This window comes from Triticum urartu, chromosome 5, assembly GCF_003073215.2.
Source record: "Triticum urartu cultivar G1812 chromosome 5, Tu2.1, whole genome shotgun sequence".
NCBI lineage: Eukaryota > Viridiplantae > Streptophyta > Magnoliopsida > Poales > Poaceae > Triticum > Triticum urartu.
In genome coordinates this window covers 144,454,178-144,472,436 of record NC_053026.1, presented here as the reverse complement: position 1 = coordinate 144,472,436, position 18,259 = coordinate 144,454,178, and the positions used below count along the sequence as shown (strand labels likewise).

At 45.4% G+C, this 18,259-nt stretch overlaps 1 long non-coding RNA gene across 1 annotated transcript; it reads left to right on the top strand.

Annotated features, from left to right (window-relative positions):
- Positions 1-1,735: 1,735 nt before the first annotated feature.
- On the top strand, positions 1,736-3,829 carry LOC125555776. The gene is made up of 2 exons (XR_007304853.1): positions 1,736-3,358; positions 3,512-3,829. It is a non-coding gene; the product is annotated as an uncharacterized LOC125555776 (long non-coding RNA).
- The last annotated feature ends 14,430 nt before the right edge of the window (positions 3,830-18,259 follow it).

Genomic DNA, 18,259 nt, shown 5'->3' with positions numbered 1-18,259 from the left:
CCCAAAGCTAAGCACTTCTCCCATTGCAAGAAAGATCGATCTAGTAGGCCAAACCAAACTGATAATTCGAAGAGACTTGCAAAGATAACCAATCATACATAAAATATTTCAGAGAAGAATCAAATATTGTTCATAGATAAACTTGATCATAAACCCACAATTCATCGGATCTCGACAAACACACCACAAAAAGAGTTACATCAAATAGATCTCCAAGAAGATCAAGGAGAACATTGTATTGAGATCCAAAGAGAGAGAAGAAGCCATCTAGCTAATAACTATGGACCCGAAGGTCTGAAGTAAACTACTCACACATCATTGGAGGGGCCATGGAGTTGATGTAGAGGCCCTCCGTGATTGATTCCCCTCCGGCGGAGCTCCGGAAAAATCCCCAAGATGGGATCTCTTGGGTACAGAAGGTTGCGGCGGTGGAAATAGAGTTTCGTGGTGCTCCTGGATGTTTTCGGGGTATATGAATATATATATATATATATATATATATATATATATATATAGGAGGAAGAAGTAGGTCGGTGGAGCCACGAGGGGGAGGGCGCGCACCCCTGCCTCATGGCCTCCTCATTGGTTGCTTGACGTCCACTCCAAGTTCCCTGGATCACGTTTGTTCCAAAAATAACTCTCTTGAAGGTTTTATTCTGTTTGATATTTCTTTTCTGTGAAACACTGGAATAGGCAAAAAAAACAGCATTTTGCACTGGGCCTTGGGTTAGTAGGTTAGTCCCAAAAATAATATAAAAGTGTATAAATAAGCCCATTAACATCCAAAACAGATAATATAATAGCATGGAACAATCAAAAATTATAGATACATTGGAGACGTATCACCCCTCTCGATGAGAGGATCATTGGTGATGACGATGGCTTCGATTTCCCCCTCCCAGAGGGAAGTTTCCCTGACAGAACAGCTCCGCCGGAGCCCTAGATTGGTTATGCCCAGGTTCCACCTCGAGACGGCAGCGCTTCGGCCCGAAAGCTTCCTTCTTATTTTTTTCAGGTTAAAACACACCATATATCAGAAGATGGGCGTCGGAGGCCTACCAGGGGGCCCACAAGGATGGGGGTGTGCCCATGGGGTAGGGCGCGCCCTCCACCCTTGTGGCTAGCTGGTGGCCCCCCTTTGGTATTTTGTTCGCACAATATTTTTTATATATTCCAAAAACATTCTCCATGAAGTTTTAGAACTTTTGGAGTTGTGCAGAATAAGTCTCTAATATTTGCTCCTTTTCTAGTCTAGAATTTCAACTGTCGGCATTCTCCCTCTTCATATAAACCTTATAAAATAAGAGAGAAAAGGCATAAGTATTGTGATATAATGTGTAATAACAGCCCATGATGCAATAAATATCAATATAAAAGCATGATGCAAAATGGACGTATCAACTCCCCCAAGGTTAGACCTCGCTTGTCCTCAAGCGAACGCCGAAATCGAATAATATGTCCATATGTTTGGAGATAGAGGTGTCGATAAAATAAAATACGGACATGAGGGCATCATGATCATCTTTAGAACAGCAACAGATATTGTCATATAATTTCTTATGCTAAAGTAACACTTCGTTCACAAGATAAAGTATGAATCAGAAACTTCAATGAAAACTAACAAACTATGATCTCAGTCATTGAAGCATTGCAATTTATTATAACATTGGAAAGAGTCAATAAAAGAGCTTTTCAGCAAGTCTACATACTCAACTATCATTTAATCTTTCACAATTGCTAACACTCACACGATACTTATGGGTTCAAAGTTTCAATCAGACACAGAGAAAGATATGAGCTTATAGTTTCACCTTCCAACCTTTTACCTCAAGGGTAATGTCAACAGTAATACTTTATGATAACCTACATCCGAGTGGATATATATAGTAGCACTATTCTGATCATGAGATCAGAATAGTTATTCTAATCACGAGGCTCTATATAGGGGCGACGAGGATGTTCCTGAGATCAGGGGAAAACGTAGAAAACCTACCAGCCCACACTACACCTCCTGAACGGCCCATCACCACACCCATGACCTTCTCTCCCCGACCTTGACCAAACCACCTGCCGCCGTGGCCGGCCTCCCTCCCCCACCGTGGCCAGCCTCTACCACCCGCCGTCACGCCCGGCCTCCCTCCCCTGTCGCGCCCTGCCTCCCTCCCCCGCTGCGCCTGGCTTCCCTCCCGCCGCTGCCCGCCGCTGCTCTCATTCGCCTACAACCGCCGCCGCCATGGATCCGTAGTCCCTCCATCCCGCACCGCCCAGCGTCTTCCCCATCTACGGCGGCGCAACTCCTCCTACCCGGTGAGGATCTGAATTGTGGGTCTTCCCTGACGCCTCGTGCTATGGAGAGCGGCCCGGTCGGTGCTCGCCTGGAAGAGGACGACCATCCCGTGGCTGCAACCTTCCACCTCCGCCCCACCCGTGAAACCTCCCTGCTCCGGCCATGGCTCTGGGCGCGCCGCCCATAATCTCTTCTCTGCTCCGGTCTGTTCCCTTGTTTCTCTTTCTGCTGCCGCCCGACGGAATTGTTCCGGTGGTCGCCCATGCAAGCCACTCCTCCTCTAGCTCCAGTTCTCCACCTACGCAGGTCCAGCCCTCTCACATTGCCTCCCCAGAGCTGCCCTTCCCTTCCACCATCGACTTGTGGAGCGAGCAAGTGGGGCGTGGAAGTTCAGATGTGATTCCATCTATGTTCTGGACATCACCACGTGAGTCGCAGCACAAAAATCCCTTTCCACAAACTCATGTCCCCTGAGGAGCTCCAGCTGGGACGCTGTGTAGAGCAGCCACACAACCGTCATGCAGGAATTGACCCTCCCTATCTTTCTCTGAACTTTCTCTTCAGGAGGATTTGACCTTCTTTAATTTGCGAGAAAATAACTGCAACATTTGCTTTTTTGTGTGTCCTCTGAAAAATTGCACTCTGAAAAATTGCACTTGGACGACATTTTTATATATCTGATGGACGAATTGGTTTGAGGTTTGAGCATAGTTGAACTGCACATTGACAAGAATGTGAAAAAAGCAGGCATGTCCCCTTCGTTTGGATGCCCCCTTCGTTTGGATGTCCCGTGCTAGTAATGAGAATGACGGTGGCTCGTTGTCCCCCACAACCACCGCATGCCACCTCCCCTCGAGCTCTCTGGCTCCTGGATGCCGCTCCTCTGCCTTCAACAGCAAGAACTGGCACGCTCTATCCACGGTCTAAAATTTTGCTCTTCACCACTTCCCCAACTTGAATTGACTCATTGACCTCGCGAGAGCCGAGGCCTCCCGTCCCCTAATCTCTGGTCCCCGTGAAGCCCTTTGTCCTACATATATATAAGAAGTTGACCTTCAGGTCGCTGCTAAGGTAATTGTGGTTGCTGCAATTATTTTTTGTTGTATTGAAGCTCAAGACATCAAAGAAAAATGGTGAGGGATGGTGAGGATATGTTTTTGTTGGTCATTCCTCACCTGATCCTGCTCTTCTCCCTTCTTCTCATTGATTGGCATGGTGATGCAGACGAACAACAGATCAAGCCAAGTCTAGCGCCACGGTAGCACCCGAGAACATGGGGAGAGGGCGTGTGGTGGTGGGTGGATAGGAAATGTGTGGTGAAGAAAAAAACATAGGTTTTCAATTGGACATTGGTGGTAGCATCTAGTCATTTTACAAGGTAATGAAACATGTGTATGTATGTACATTAATATATTTTACTCGAACTGAGTTACTCTATTTTTTAAAAATGCACTAAGTCTGTGCAGTCAAAAAAGCATGTATTAGCCTTCTAATTGTTGCAATTGGTCCGTACGCATTTTACTAATAAATGTTGCCCCCATATATGTTTGTAGTTATGCTTATTATAACTGAATTTATTTATTTTAGTTTGCAACATACAATACAATAGTTTTTTGGCGGAGAGTTCAACTAAAACATAATTTCAAAGCATTTAGAAAGAAGGTCAAACACATTTATGTCAGAAGGTCACTATTACTACAAAAGTTCAAATATTAAAAATACTTTTTTAAAATTTCAACGTGAAGTCAAAATGATTAAAGGGACCCCCCCCCCCCCCAAGAATTTACCTATAAAAAACCAAACTAAGATAACCGAGATGCTTGGTATTTGTAACAAAAACGTATTTTCACATTTTTAAAAAAGATAATAATAAGAAAAAGGGTTTTCTCGTCTCTAAAAAATTTGAAAATACATCGAAGTTCACGCGTAGCGAACATCGAAGTTCAAACCAAAAAATGTAAACAAAAAATCATGGAATTCAAAGAATAAAAACTATGGAGATTCATGAAAAAAATAATAGCACGCGAAGGTCATGTTTTAGAAATTCCGAAGTTCACGTGTACCACGCACACAAGAAAAATCATCAAATGAAAAAAGGGACCGCCTAGGCCCTTTCATCGAAAAGCAAAAAAAACGCATAAAATGTCGCGGCAAAATTCTAAAAGAAGTTCAAATTCAAAAACCGAAGCAGGTCAACGTTTAAATAAATGAAGTTTTTAATATCTAAAAGACAAATTTGGAAGTTCAAAACATTTGAGCAAGAAGTTCAAAAAAAATTAGTCCAAAAATCTTTATAACAAATTTTCCCCGTTTGTAAAAAACATAGAAGTTCAAATTAAAAAGAGGAGCATTTCAAAGATTTTACAAAAACTGATTTTCCCCATTCTATAAAAATTAGAAGTTCAAATTAAAATAACGGCACAGTATCATTGTTTATATAAAAAAAGCATTTTCCCCGTTACTAACCAATAAAACTAAGATTTTCAAATTTTAAAAATGGTGAACTACGATGTCTATAAAAAAATTCGGTTTTTTCACATTAAAAATAAAACGAAAGAGGTTCAAAATTTTAAAACAAAGAAGTTCAAAAAACTTGAATTTCCTCGTTACTAAAGAATAAAACTAAGAAGTTCAAATTAAAATAACAGACAAGTTCAAAGTTGATAAAAACCTCATATTCTCGTTCTGAAGAATAACAAATAAGTTCAAATTAAAAAAGGGAACAACAAAAAAGTTTTACAAAGATTTCCCCTTTTTTAAAAATTCGGATTTTCCCCTATACTAAAGATTAAACCAAGAAGTTCAATTTTAAAAAACAGAGTAATTCAATGTACATTAAAAATTCAGTTTTTCTCATTACTGAAGAATAAAACCAAGAAGTTTAATATAAAAATGTGGAGAAGTTTGATATTTAATTAAAAACTCAATTTTTTGGTTACTAAAGAATAAAACAAAAAAATTTAATTCAAAATAACGAAGAAGTTTGATGTTTCTAACAAAACTACAATTTTCATATTTCTAAAAATACATAAAATAAATTCACATAAAAAGTCATAGCTGTTCAATATAGAAGTTCGGTGATTATAGAAAACTCAGATTTTCCTAGTTATTAAAGAATGGAGACAAGAAGTTCAAAAATAAAAAACACGAAGTTCAACTTTTAAAAATAGAACACTTCAAAATTTCATAAAAAATATTAAGAAATAAAACCAGGAAGTCCATATTAAAAAGATGGAGAACTTCGATGATTATAGAAAACACAGATTTTCCTCGTTATTAATGAATGGAAACAAGAAGTTCAAAAATAAAAAAACAAGAAGTTCAACTTTTAAAAATAGAACGCTTCAAAATTTCATTAAAAAATTAAGAAATAAAACTAGGAAGTCCATATTAAAAAGATGGAGAACTTCGATGATTATAGAAAACTCATATTTTACTCGTTATTAAAGAATGAAAACAAGAAGTTCAAAAAGTAAAATAACAAGAAGTTCAACTTTTAAAAAGAGAGCGCTTCAAAATTCATAAAAAAGGATTAAGAAAATCAGAATAAAAATTCATGAAAAAACATAGATATTTTCACGTAACCGAGAGAAATTCAGATTAATAAGTGCCAGAAGTTCACGTACTACACGGTGTGCATTTTGTATTAAAAAGGAATAAAATAGCAAAGGCTAAAAGTTTTGTTGTTATAAGTTCAAGTCATCTGTCGGAGAAAGTTAAAAAAATTTATTGTGAGAGAGGTTTGTACAAAAGGAATGTCATTTGTGTAACACTGATGAATGGATGAGAAAATTACAAACGAAAATATGTCACAGAAGTTCAACGTGAAAACAACAGGAAGTTCAACTACTACCGTGAATGAATTTCAGATGAAAAACTTTTAAAATCGTTGCGAGTATGAAAAAACGATCAACACGGGAAAGTTGCGTGTTTACAGCAGCTTTCCACCGGTATATACTTGTTCAATTCCGGTGAGTGTTCCGGTGAGTAGATGCAGAGCTACGAGCAAAAAACACGTGAAAACAGAGTGAAGTTCAAGTAGTGTGACGCCCGGATAATCAAGCTACAGTAAACCTCTGCTAGTGATGCCACGTCACCTCGATTACTATTGCTAATCTCGTGTTAGTTCGAAAACGATTCAAAGTCAAATTCGAAATATAGGCAAATAGTAAAATTTTCAAATAGCAAAACTAAAATGTTCTGGTTGTGTCAAATAAATCGTAAGTAATTATGGTGGAGAAACCAAACTTTGATAAAATGTTTAAAGGCTCTAAAACAATTAAAACAGTAGTGAAAACAATTAAACAAATGCCTATTGAATTTATAAAATGCTAAAACTATTTTATTATGGGTTAAGAATTAATCTCACAGTAGTTTGTTGATAAATACAAATTTAGGCACTAGTGGTACTTTCTATAAAACTAAAAATAAAAGAAACTACAAATAAAAAAAGAAAAGAAAATATAAAACCAGAAAACAAAACTAACAAAGAACAAAAAAAAGAAATAGAAGAAACTCCCTTCCCCCCCCCGCTGGGCCCTGGCCTATGGGCCGCCTGGCCGGCCCAGCCGGCCTCCCCATTAACCCCCACCCCTTGCCCCGAAAACCCTAGAGCCCCACCCCACTTCCCCCCACGATCCCACCCTCTCCCTCCAGCGCCGTCACAGGAGAGGGTGCACGACCCCATCGCTCTCCCCACTCTCCCCTGGTTCTCTTCCCCCACCCGAGGACCCGATCAGGATCGGGGCGCTCGCCCCCCCCGATCCCGGTGACCCCGACGCCCATCGCCACCACCACGCCGTCGCTTCACTGTCCCCGACGTCGTCGCATGCCACCACTCCGACCGCACCACCGGCGCCCTTCCGCCTCCTCGAGCCCGCATCGCCACCCCCTGGAGGACGACCTCGCCGGACGTCCTCGCAGGCCTGCCTCCTCCTCCTCGCCGGCCTGCACCTCGTCACCACGTCGCTGTCGTCTTCGTCTCCTCCCCGCGCCCCCTGCCCCGATCCCTGCATCCTGCAGTGAGCCCCGACTCCTCCCCTCCTCTGTCTCACGCGCTCACCGTGGCCGGGTCGCGCCCTAGCCGTGCGCGGCGCTCCGTCCGGCCGTGCCACTTCGCGCGCACCCTCGCTCCGCCTACGGCCCCGCTTCCCACGCTCGCCGTCCTCATTCTGCGGCCCCGCCCCTTGCCTGCTGTTGCTCCCTGCCGGAGCCACCTCCGCCGTCGCGGCCGTCCCCCCCCCCTCGCGCTCGCCTCTCCCTCGCCGCGCATCGCTCGCGCGCGCGTACCGCGCCACTCCTGCCCCCTCCCGCACATGCCCCGCTCGCCTCCCTGCTAGACCCCGCCATCGCCGCGACCAGCGCACCGGGGCCGCGCCCATCTGGCTTGGCCAAGGCCGGTCCCTCTCCACGCGGGACCGCGCGCGCCGCCTGCAGGCCGTCCCGACCACTGGCTTCGCCCTGCCGTGCTCCCTACGGGCAGGCGCCGGCTCCTGGCGCCCCTTGGCCCGAACCGATATGGCTTTTGGGCCACTAACATGGGGCCCCCACCACCAGAACGTTAAAAAAAGGAAAGAAAAAGAATAACAAAAAAATATAATAATTAAAATATTAATTAATTAATTTAAGAATTAATTAACTTAATTAATCTGGATTAGATTAACCTAATCGTTTAGTTAAAACAAATTAACCATGTTTAATTAACCTGAGACTATGACAAACGGGCCCCATCTACTAACTAATCTGTTAAAGCGAAATGTCCCTATGACAGGTGGGACCGCCCCTTTTACTATTTCTGTGGATAAGATCGATCACACCTTTCAATGACATGTGGGCCCATTATGTCAGTTGGACCAGTCAACCCTCTCATCTTTGACTGTTGACTGCTGACTTGGCAGTCAATAGGGCCCCAGATCTCATACACATGCACATGTTGATGGGTACACTCCTGTGTACCGATAGCAATTTATCTGTTTATTAATTCGAATTAAAGTAAATTCAGAAATTCTAGAAAATGTTTAAAACTTAGAAAATTAATAGTAAACAAACCGTAACTCGGATGAAAAAACTTTGTACATGAAAGTTGCTCAGAACGACGAGACGAATTTGAATACGCAGCCCGTTTATCCGCCACACATCCCTAACCTATCGAACTCGCAACTTTCCCCCTCTGGCTCCTCTGCCCGAAAACGCGAAACACCGGGGATACTTTCCCGGATGTTTCCCCCCTTCCCCGGTATCACCTCTTACCGTGTTAGGGCACCCCTAGCACCGATACTTGTCATGTCATGCATCGTCATGCATTTGTTTGCATTATATTTATTGTTTCTTCCCCCTCTTCTCTCGCTAGACATCGAGACCGACGCCGCTGCTACCCAGTACGACTACGGTGTTGACGACCCCTCTCTCTTGCCAGAGCAACCAGGCAAGCCCCCCCTTTGATCACCAGATATCGCCTACTCTTCTCTATACTGCTTGCATTAGAGTAGTGTAGCATGTTACTGCTTTCCGTTATTCCTATCCTGATGCATAGCCTGTCCTTGCTACTACTGTTGTTACCATTACTTGCTATCCTACTGCTTAGTATAGGATGCTAGTGTTCCATCAGTGGCCCTACACTCTTGTCCGTCTGCCATGCTATACTACTAGGCCGTGATCACTTCGGGAGATGATCACGGGCATATACTATATACTTTACACAGTTACCTTACTTATGATACTGTTCGGAGATGGGGGCTGAAGGGGCAGGTGGCTCCATCCCGGTAGAGGTGGGCCTGGGTTCCCGACGGCCCCCGACTGTTACTTTGAGGCGGAGCGACAGGGCAGGTTGAGACCACCTAGGAGAGAGGTGGGCCTGGCCCTGGTCGGCGTTCGCAGATACTTAACACGTTTAACGAGATCTTGGTATTTGATCTGAGTCTGGCTACTGGCCTATACGCACTAACCATCTACGCGGGGATAGTTATGGGCACTCGACGTCGTGGTATCAGCCGAAGCCTTCGTGACGTCAGCAACGGAGCGGCGCGCGCTGGATTGGACTGGAACGCCTACTAGGCTAGGTCTGCTTCTGGCCGCCCACGCAACGTGCAGGTGTGCTAAGGGCGATGGGCCCAGACCCCTGGGCGCTTAGGTTTAGACCGGCGTGCTGACCTCTCTGTTGGTCTAGGTGGGGCTGCGACGTGTTGATCTTTCGAGGCCGGGCATGACCCAGGAAAGTGTGTCCGGCCAAATGGGATCGAGCGTGTTGGGTTATGTGGTGCACCCCTGCAGGGAAGTTAATCTATTCGAATAGCCGTGATCTTCGGTAACAGGACGACTTGGAGTTGTACCTTGACCTTATGACAACTAGAACCGGATACTTAATAAAACACACCCTTCCAAGTGCCAGATACCACCGGTGATCGCTCTCTCACAGGGCGACGAGGGGAGGATCATCGGTTAGGATTATGCTATGCGATGCTACTTGGAGGACTTCAGTCTACTCTCTTCTACATGTTGCAAGACGGAGGCTGCCAGAAGCGTAGTCTTCGAAAGGATTAGTTATCCCCCTCTTATTCTGGCATTCTGCAGTTCAGTCCACATATGATACCCTCACTCCATTTGATACCCATGCATATGTAGTGTAGCTCCTTGCTTGCGAGTACTTTGGATGAGTACTCACGGTTGCTTTCTCCCCCTTTTCCCCTTTTCCCTTTCATTCTAGTTGTCGCAACCAGATGCTGGAGTCCAGGAGCCGGACGCCACCGTCGACGACGACTCCTACTACACCGGAGGTGCCTACTACTACGTGATGCCCGCTGACGACGACCAGGAGTAGTTAGGAGGATCCCAGGCAGGAGGCCTGCGCCTCTTTCGATCTGTATCCCAGTTTGTGCTAGCCTTCTTAAGGCAAACTTGTTTAACTTATGTCTGTACTCAGATATTGTTGCTTCCGCTGACTCGTCTATGATCGAGCTCTTGTATTCGAGCCCTCGAGGCCCCTGGCTTGTAATATGATGCTTGTATGACTTATTTTATTTGTAGAGTTGTGTTGTGATATCTTCCCGTGAGTCCTTGATCTTAATCGTACACATTTGCGTGCATGATTAGTGTACGGTCAAATCGGGGGCGTCACAAGTTGGTATCAGAGCCGACTGCCTGTAGGAATCCCCCTTCCACACTCCTTGGCCGAAGTCGAGTCTAGACTTTACAAAACTTTTACTAACATGGCTGTGTGGCCCACGGGCCCACGTCGCCATTGGGTGGTATTAGGATCTTTTATTTCTCGTCTATACTCTGGGACTCTAATCTCTCTTCTACTCGGGTTAAATGGTTTTGCTAACTCCAACTCTAGGTTCTCGTAAATACTTTCTCCCGGAGAGCCCCTTCATTCCAGATGATGGCCTACTTCACCAGATGATTCTGAAGATACTCTTCGATATTCTCTCGAGACTTTGTGCCCACCACTCTTGCTATTCCCGACCACCGATAAATCCTTATGGATAACTACTTACACTGGCCACTCATACAATCATTCCCAGTCGATCTTGTTATTACAAGGTACTCCGAGAATCCTTTGAGCTTACTGCCTTGCTGTTCTTTGTCACCTGAATACCCCTACGGATAATTCTCGCACTTATCGAGTATCCGCTCATTCCCCGTTGTTCATGTGTTTCGTCAAAGACTTCAAAATATCATTCGATCTTCCGAAAATCCCGAGCAGCCTATTGCTCTTGAAATTCTTGCTTGCTTGCATTATGGTTAATCCCATAAGTATAGTAATCTTATTGGCAGCCTTTGTCACTATCATTTTGGGTACATTGATTCAATATGTTGCGAATGCTCGCAATCCTCCATCAGATCCTAGAGTTCATCCTTTCGGCTCATACATTGTCTTAAACATGAGCTGGATCTCGACCAATCAAATTTTTGTTGATTTTGCCCCTAAGTATATTGAACTTATCCATCCTTGATCGGAGCGTCTGCTTCTGATCCTTCGCTTTGAAAATCATAATTCCTTTGTATTTGAGCTATGAGTTAGTCAGATGTTTCTATAATCTGATATCCTTGCATTCTTCTTCCTCTAGTTGAGTACCGATGCTCACATCAGATCCCTTGTGGACCACCAGATCCTTTGTTGCATTTTATCCGACAGCGTCCTTCATATTCAATAAGCCTGTGAGCTTTTCCTCGGATACATAATGCCTTTGGTAAATTGTATCCTCTGCTTTCTCAAGCATGCTCTACTATCGAGCTTGTGTTATTATTCTTGAAATTTGTGGTATATACTCCTAAGATGCCCCGATGGGTTGAACCTATGCCTTCCCCAAATGGTATGAACCCGAAAGTTTTCGCGAGTCATACTCTTCTGTTGTTTCCCCAGATAAAATTTCTACACTACAGCCTCATCAAATGCGAGAAGTAAAATGAAAGGTTATGCATTGAAGAAGTGGGAGTCGACCTTGAGCCTTTGCGTTCGTGCCCATGGACCCGATGTGGAACTTTTCATCGAAGCTTCTTGTAAATGATAATAATCCCCTTGTTATAAGTTCGTCCTGTATCTATGTTTGGTCCTTTGCAATCATGGTTCCGACCATATTTTCTCCTTAATACCATTTCTCGGACAAGTTTAAGCACTTGTCTTCTGCAGAGCAATACCCCAGTCCAACCTCTACTTTGATCTATCGTCGAGTATTACCCCCTGGTATCTCGAGGATACCACGGGATACATAACTTCTTATGAGTTCTTCATCAACTAATATTCTTGCTGATTCCATTTTTCCAACGGGTTCTCAATTGTTAGAACCCCTCAAGGACACCGACAACTGAATTGAGTCCGCACTACAATTCAACAACTTTTGGTAACCTTCATTACTTACGAGTCTGAACTCGATCACGTCATTCCGAGCCTACTCGGCTATATCATTATCGTGCCAAATTTTAACTGTGCTACCTGGTCCTTCTTTCCGGAGCACAATTTCGACGATGGGCTAAGCTTACGTCGATCTTCCTTGTCTTATTGTTTCACCTCAAACAACAAACTTGATTTCAGGTTTGTGTCGTACCCATGGTTCCAATAACCTTTCGCTTCATCATTCGATTGACTTGATGTCATCGCCGACCGATTACATCTTCATGCAATCTCTCGACAAATGTGTCGTGGTCATCATCAACATCCTGAGCTCTTCCAAGATATATATCGAATTCTTGATTAGATATACCATCCTCGCCCCTCAATGGTTTGTGTTATCCCCGACCACTTTATTGCCTTCCGTTAAACACAAAATCATTCGTGTTTTGTGTTATACCTTGAGATCCTTGCTATCCAGCATTTGCTCTTCTTTACCTTGGAATATTACCACCTTTTATGTCAAGAATGTCGTGGTAATTTTACCACCTCTTGAGAATTCTTGATATAGTAATATCTCTCGCCTTTTGCGTTCTTTTCTTGGTCTCCGTGTTGAATCTAACCGGAATACCGACAAATGGTCTGTGATGTGTAAATTCTAAACTTCTAGCAACCCTATTGCTTTGAAGTTATTGGTCTACAGTTTCATTCTAAATCTATTGCTTATTGAATCATCATTCGAACATTGATCGTGCTACCTAGTCCAGATTCCTGGGTGCACCCTTCTATCATTGTTCAGTGGTGTATGTTTCCCTCAAGCATACCTCATTATATCTTTTGATCCGACAAATGATATTTCCTTGTTCACATAATTGTGGAAATCAATCCATCTTTTGAAAATCTCAATGAATTGTCTCTGAGTTCATCAACCACCTCTTCATCCTCCCCTTGGTTTAATGATGAACTCTTGTGTTGGAACTCGCTTCCATAGTACATTTCCTGAGAATCTTACATTGTCGTCTCATCAATTTTGTTGCACCTTTTCTTCTCAGACATCCTGAGTCTGAGGCATCCTGGCACCAATCAGATCTGAATCTCGGTCGGATATGATGGTTGAACATATTTCCAAGAGTTATTACATTGGTCCTTATTCATGACTAGCACACCTGGCCGGAGGACCTATTGTTATAGTTCTTCCTTTTAGCAAGGTTATCCATTCTTCCATGAGGAAATTGTAAGGCTTATTGTACAAGTTGTTCCTGATGGATCCTTCGTGTATCCGAAGTGTAGTCTTTGCTTGACGACCATGTCAATGCTATCTCGAAGCATGTCTATGGTACTCCGCTTTTCAACAAGAACATTTGAAGCCCAATGCTAAATGTTTCCTGCTCAATTATCCAAACACCACTGTATGGGTAATGTCATGAAATTTCTCTCCCCTACCTAAGGAGTTTTCTACATTATATCCTGTCGTGGATATCATGCACTGCTTGTCCTTGGGAAGGATATACCCTGAAATATGTGTTTAAACACATTTTTCCTTTCCATTGTTCTGTATAACCTGATAATCATAATTTCCTTTCCATTGATTGGTTTAACCTTTCTTGTGATCTATATGATCTAAGCATTAATTATTCACTGCTTATGTAAACACCTCGTTGTACCATTCTGTCAGTAAGACCCTGTTGCTATTGTTGATGACATTTCGGTAACCACCGATGGACGAGAACTTTGCCTATTGGTCCGCCTCGTTTCAACGAGCAGGAAAGTGGTTCTCTTCGTCCCTCGCCCTTGGTACCGATGTTGTTGCCGACATAACTAACAGGCTATCCCCTGACATGCCTTGCTTACATGATCGTGCAAGACGTCACCGCCCTTCCTAGTTTTACCCCACATGGTGGGCCCATAACCCATAGTTCCACAGGATCGAAACCTGACTCTCCTGTACCCCCTGTTTCCAAAGTTATTCCTCATGCGCGGCCTTGTATGTAATTCACGAGCCACCTTACGAGAGCTCACCAATTCTGGTATCCGAAACAATACTTATGCCCATTGCTCTGAACCCCTTTCACACTCTGTTTCAGGCAACAAATGATTGCCTATCCGCTTGAAACTTCTTATTGTACCTTCGTACCTTACTCTCGATGCATTTTATATGTTCAACTCGAGAGATAATCTTATGTTGATTCATGGGTTAGCCCCAGATTGTTTCCCTCATAAGCATTCTGTCGTCACCGAGCTGTCCCTTACCCATTCGTAAGTACGTTGGAGTTCCCGAAGAAAAGGACGACTTCACCATGATGACCTGAAGCAAAGAAATGAAGACATCAATGTAAGGGGTCAACCTCTTTGAGAAGAGCAAGCCAGGATGAGAAGACCCGCTAGATTCGTTACCAAACCTTCCCCCCTTTCGCTACCTCTTAAATCTCGGGACGAGATTTCTTGTAGTGGAGGAGAATTGTGACGCCCGGATAATCAAGCTACAGTAAACCTCTGCTAGTGATGCCACGTCACCTCGATTACTATTGCTAATCTCACGTTAGTTCGAAAACGATTCAAAGTCAAATTCGAAATATAGGCAAATAGTAAAATTTTCAAATAGCAAAACCAAAATGTTCGGGTTGTGTCAAATAAATCGTAAGTAATTATGGTGGAGAAACCAAACATTGATAAAATGTTTAAAGGCTCTAAAACAATTAAAACAGTAGTGAAAACAATTAAACAAATGCCTATTGAATTTATAAAATGCTAAAACTATTTTATTATGGGTTAAGAATTAATCTCAGAGTAGTTTGTTGATAAATACAAATTTAGGCACTAGTGGTACTTTCTATAAAACTAAAAATAAAAGAAACTACAAATAAAAAAACAAAAGAAAATATAAAACCAGAAAACAAAACTAACAAAGAACAAAAAAAAGAAATAGAAGAAACCCCCTTCCCCCCCCCCGCTGGACCATGGCCCAGCTGGCCTATGGGCCGCCAGGCCGGCCCAGCCGGCCTCCCCATTAACCCCCACCCCTTGCCCCGAAAACCCTAGAGCCCCGCCCCACTTCCCCCCACGATCCCACCCTCTCCCTCCAGCGCTGTCACAGGAGAGGGCGCACGACCCCATCGCTCTCCCCACTCTCCCCTCGTTCTCTTCCCCCACCCGAGGACCCGATCTGGATCGGGGCGCTCGCCCCCCCCGATCCCGGAGACCCCGACGCCCATCGCCACCACCACGCCGTCGCTTCACTGTCCCCGACGTCGTCGCGTGCCACCACTCCGACCGCACCACCGGCGCCCTTCCGCCTCCTCGAGCTCGCATCGCCACCCCCTGGAGGACGACCTCGCCGGACGTCCTTGCAGGCCTGCCTCCTCCTCCTCGCCGGCCTGCACCTCGTCACCACGTCGCTGTCGTCTTCATCTCCTCCCCGCGCCCCCTTCCCCGATCCCTGCATCCCGCAGTGAGCCCCGACTCCTCCCCTCCTCTGTCTCACGCGCTCACCGTGGCCGGGTCGCGCCCTAGCCGCGCGCGGCGCTCCGTCCGGCCGTGCCACTTCGCGCGCACCCTCGCTCCGCCTACGGCCCCGCCCCTTGCCTGCTGTTGCTCCCTGCCGGAGCCACCTCCGCCGTCGCGGCCGTCCCCCCCTCACGCTCGCCTCTCCCTCGCCGCGCATCGCTCGCGCGCGCGTACCGCGCCACTCCTGCCCCCTCCCGCACATGCCCCGCTCGCCTCCCTGCTGGACCCCGCCATCACCGCGACCAGCGCACCGGGGCCGCGCCCATCTGGCTTGGCCAAGGCCAGTCCCTCTCCACGCGGGACCGCACGCGCCGCCTGCAGGCCGTCCCGACCACTGGCTTCGCCCTGCCGCGCTCCCTACGGGCAGGCGCCGGCTCCTGGCGCCCCTTGGCCCGAACCGATATGGCCTTTGGGCCACTGACATGGGGCCCCCACCACCAGAACGTTAAAAAAAGGAAAGAAAAAGAATAACAAAAAATATAATAATTAAAATATTAATTAATTAATTAATTTAAGAATTAATTAACTTAATTAATCTGGATTAGATTAACCTAATCGTTTAGTTAAAACAAATTAACCATGTTTAATTAACCTGAGACTATGACAAACGGGCCCCATCTACTAACTAATCTGTTAAAGCGAAATGTCCCTATGACAGGTGGGACCGCCCCTTTTACTATTTCTGTGGATAAGATCGATAACACCTTTCAATGACATGTGGGCCCATTATGTCAGTTGGACCAGTCAACCCTCTCATCTTTGACTGTTGACTACTGACTTGGCAGTCAATAGGGCCCCAGATCTCATACACATGCACATGTTGATGGGTACACTCCTGTGTACCGATAGCAATTTATCTGTTTATTAATTCGAATTAAAGTAAATTCAGAAATTCTAGAAAATGTTTAAAACTTAGAAAATTAATAGTAAACAAACCGTAACTCGGATGAAAAAACTTTGTACATGAAAGTTGCTCAGAACGACGAGACGAATTCGAATACGCACCCGTTCGTCCGCCACGCATCCCTAGCATAGCGAACACGCAACTTTCCCCCCTCCGGCTCCTCTGCCTGAAAACGAAACACGGGATACTTTCCCGGATGTTTCCTCCCCTTTCACCGGTATCACCTCTACGGCGTTAGGGCACCCTAGCAACGCGTTACTTGTCATGTCATCATCTATGCATATGTTTGCATTATTTATTGTTTCTTCCCCCTCTTCTCTCGCTAGACATCGAGACCGACGCCTTGCTACCCAGTACGACTACGGTGTTGACGACCCTCTCTCTTGCCAGAGCAACCAGGCAAGCCCCCCCTTTGATCACCAGATATCGGCCTACTCTTCTCTATATATGCTTGCATTAGAGTAGTGTAGCATGTTACTGCTTTCCGTTATTCCTATCCTGATGCATAGCCTGTCCTTGCTACTACTGTTGTTACCATTACCTGCTATCCTACTGCTTAGTATAGGATGCTAGTGTTCCATCAGTGGCCCTACACTCTTGTCCGTCTGCCATGCTATACTACTGGGCCGTGATCACTTCGGGAGGTGATCACGGGCATATACTATATCTTTACACAGTTACCTTACTTATGATACTGTTCGGAGATGGGGGCTGAAGGGGCAGGTGGCTCCATCCCGGTAGAGGTGGGCCTGGGTTCCCGACGGCCCCCGACTGTTACTTTGAGGCGGAGCGACAGGGCAGGTTGAGACCACCTAGGAGAGAGGTGGGCCTGGCCCTGGTCGGCGTTCGCAGATACTTAACACGTTTAACGAGATCTTGGTATTTGATCTGAGTCTGGCTACTGGCCTATACGCACTAACCATCTACGCGGGGACAGTTATGGGCACTCGACGTCGTGGTATCAGCCGAAGCCTTCGTGACGTCAGCAACGGAGCGGCCGCGCTGGATTTGACTGGGAACGCCTACTAGGCTAGGTCTGCTTCCGCCGCCGCCCACGCAACGGTGCAGGTGTGCTAAAGGGCGATGGGCCCAGACCCCTGGGCAGCTTAGTTTAGGACCGGCCGTGCTGACCTCTCTGTTGGTCTAGTGGGGCTGCGACGTTGATCTTTCCGAGGCCTGGCATGACCCAGGAAAGTGTGTCCGGCCAAATGGGATCGAGCGTGTTGGGTTATGTGGTGCACCCCTGCAAGGGAAGTTTAATCTATTCGAATAGCCGTGATCTTCGGTAACAGGACGACTTGGAGTTGTACCTTGACCTTATGACAACTAGAACCGGAGATTACTTAATAAAATACAACCCTTTTCCAAGGTGCCAATACCCGTGATCGCTCTCTCACAGGGCGACGAGGGGAGGATCATCGGTTAGGATTATGCTATGTGATGATACTTGGAGGACTTCAGTCTACTCTCTTCTACATGTTGCAAGACGGAGGCTGCCAGAAGCGTAGTCTTCGAAAGGATTAGTTATCCCCCTCTTATTCTGGCATTCTGCAGTTCAGTCCACATATGATACCCTTACTCCATTTGATACCCATGCATATGTAGTGTAGCTCCTTGCTTGCGAGTACTTTGGATGAGTACTCACGGTTGCTTTCTCCCCCTTTTCCCCTTTTCCCTTTCATTCTGGTTGTTGCAACCAGATGCTGGAGTCCAGGAGCTAGACGCCACCATCGACGAC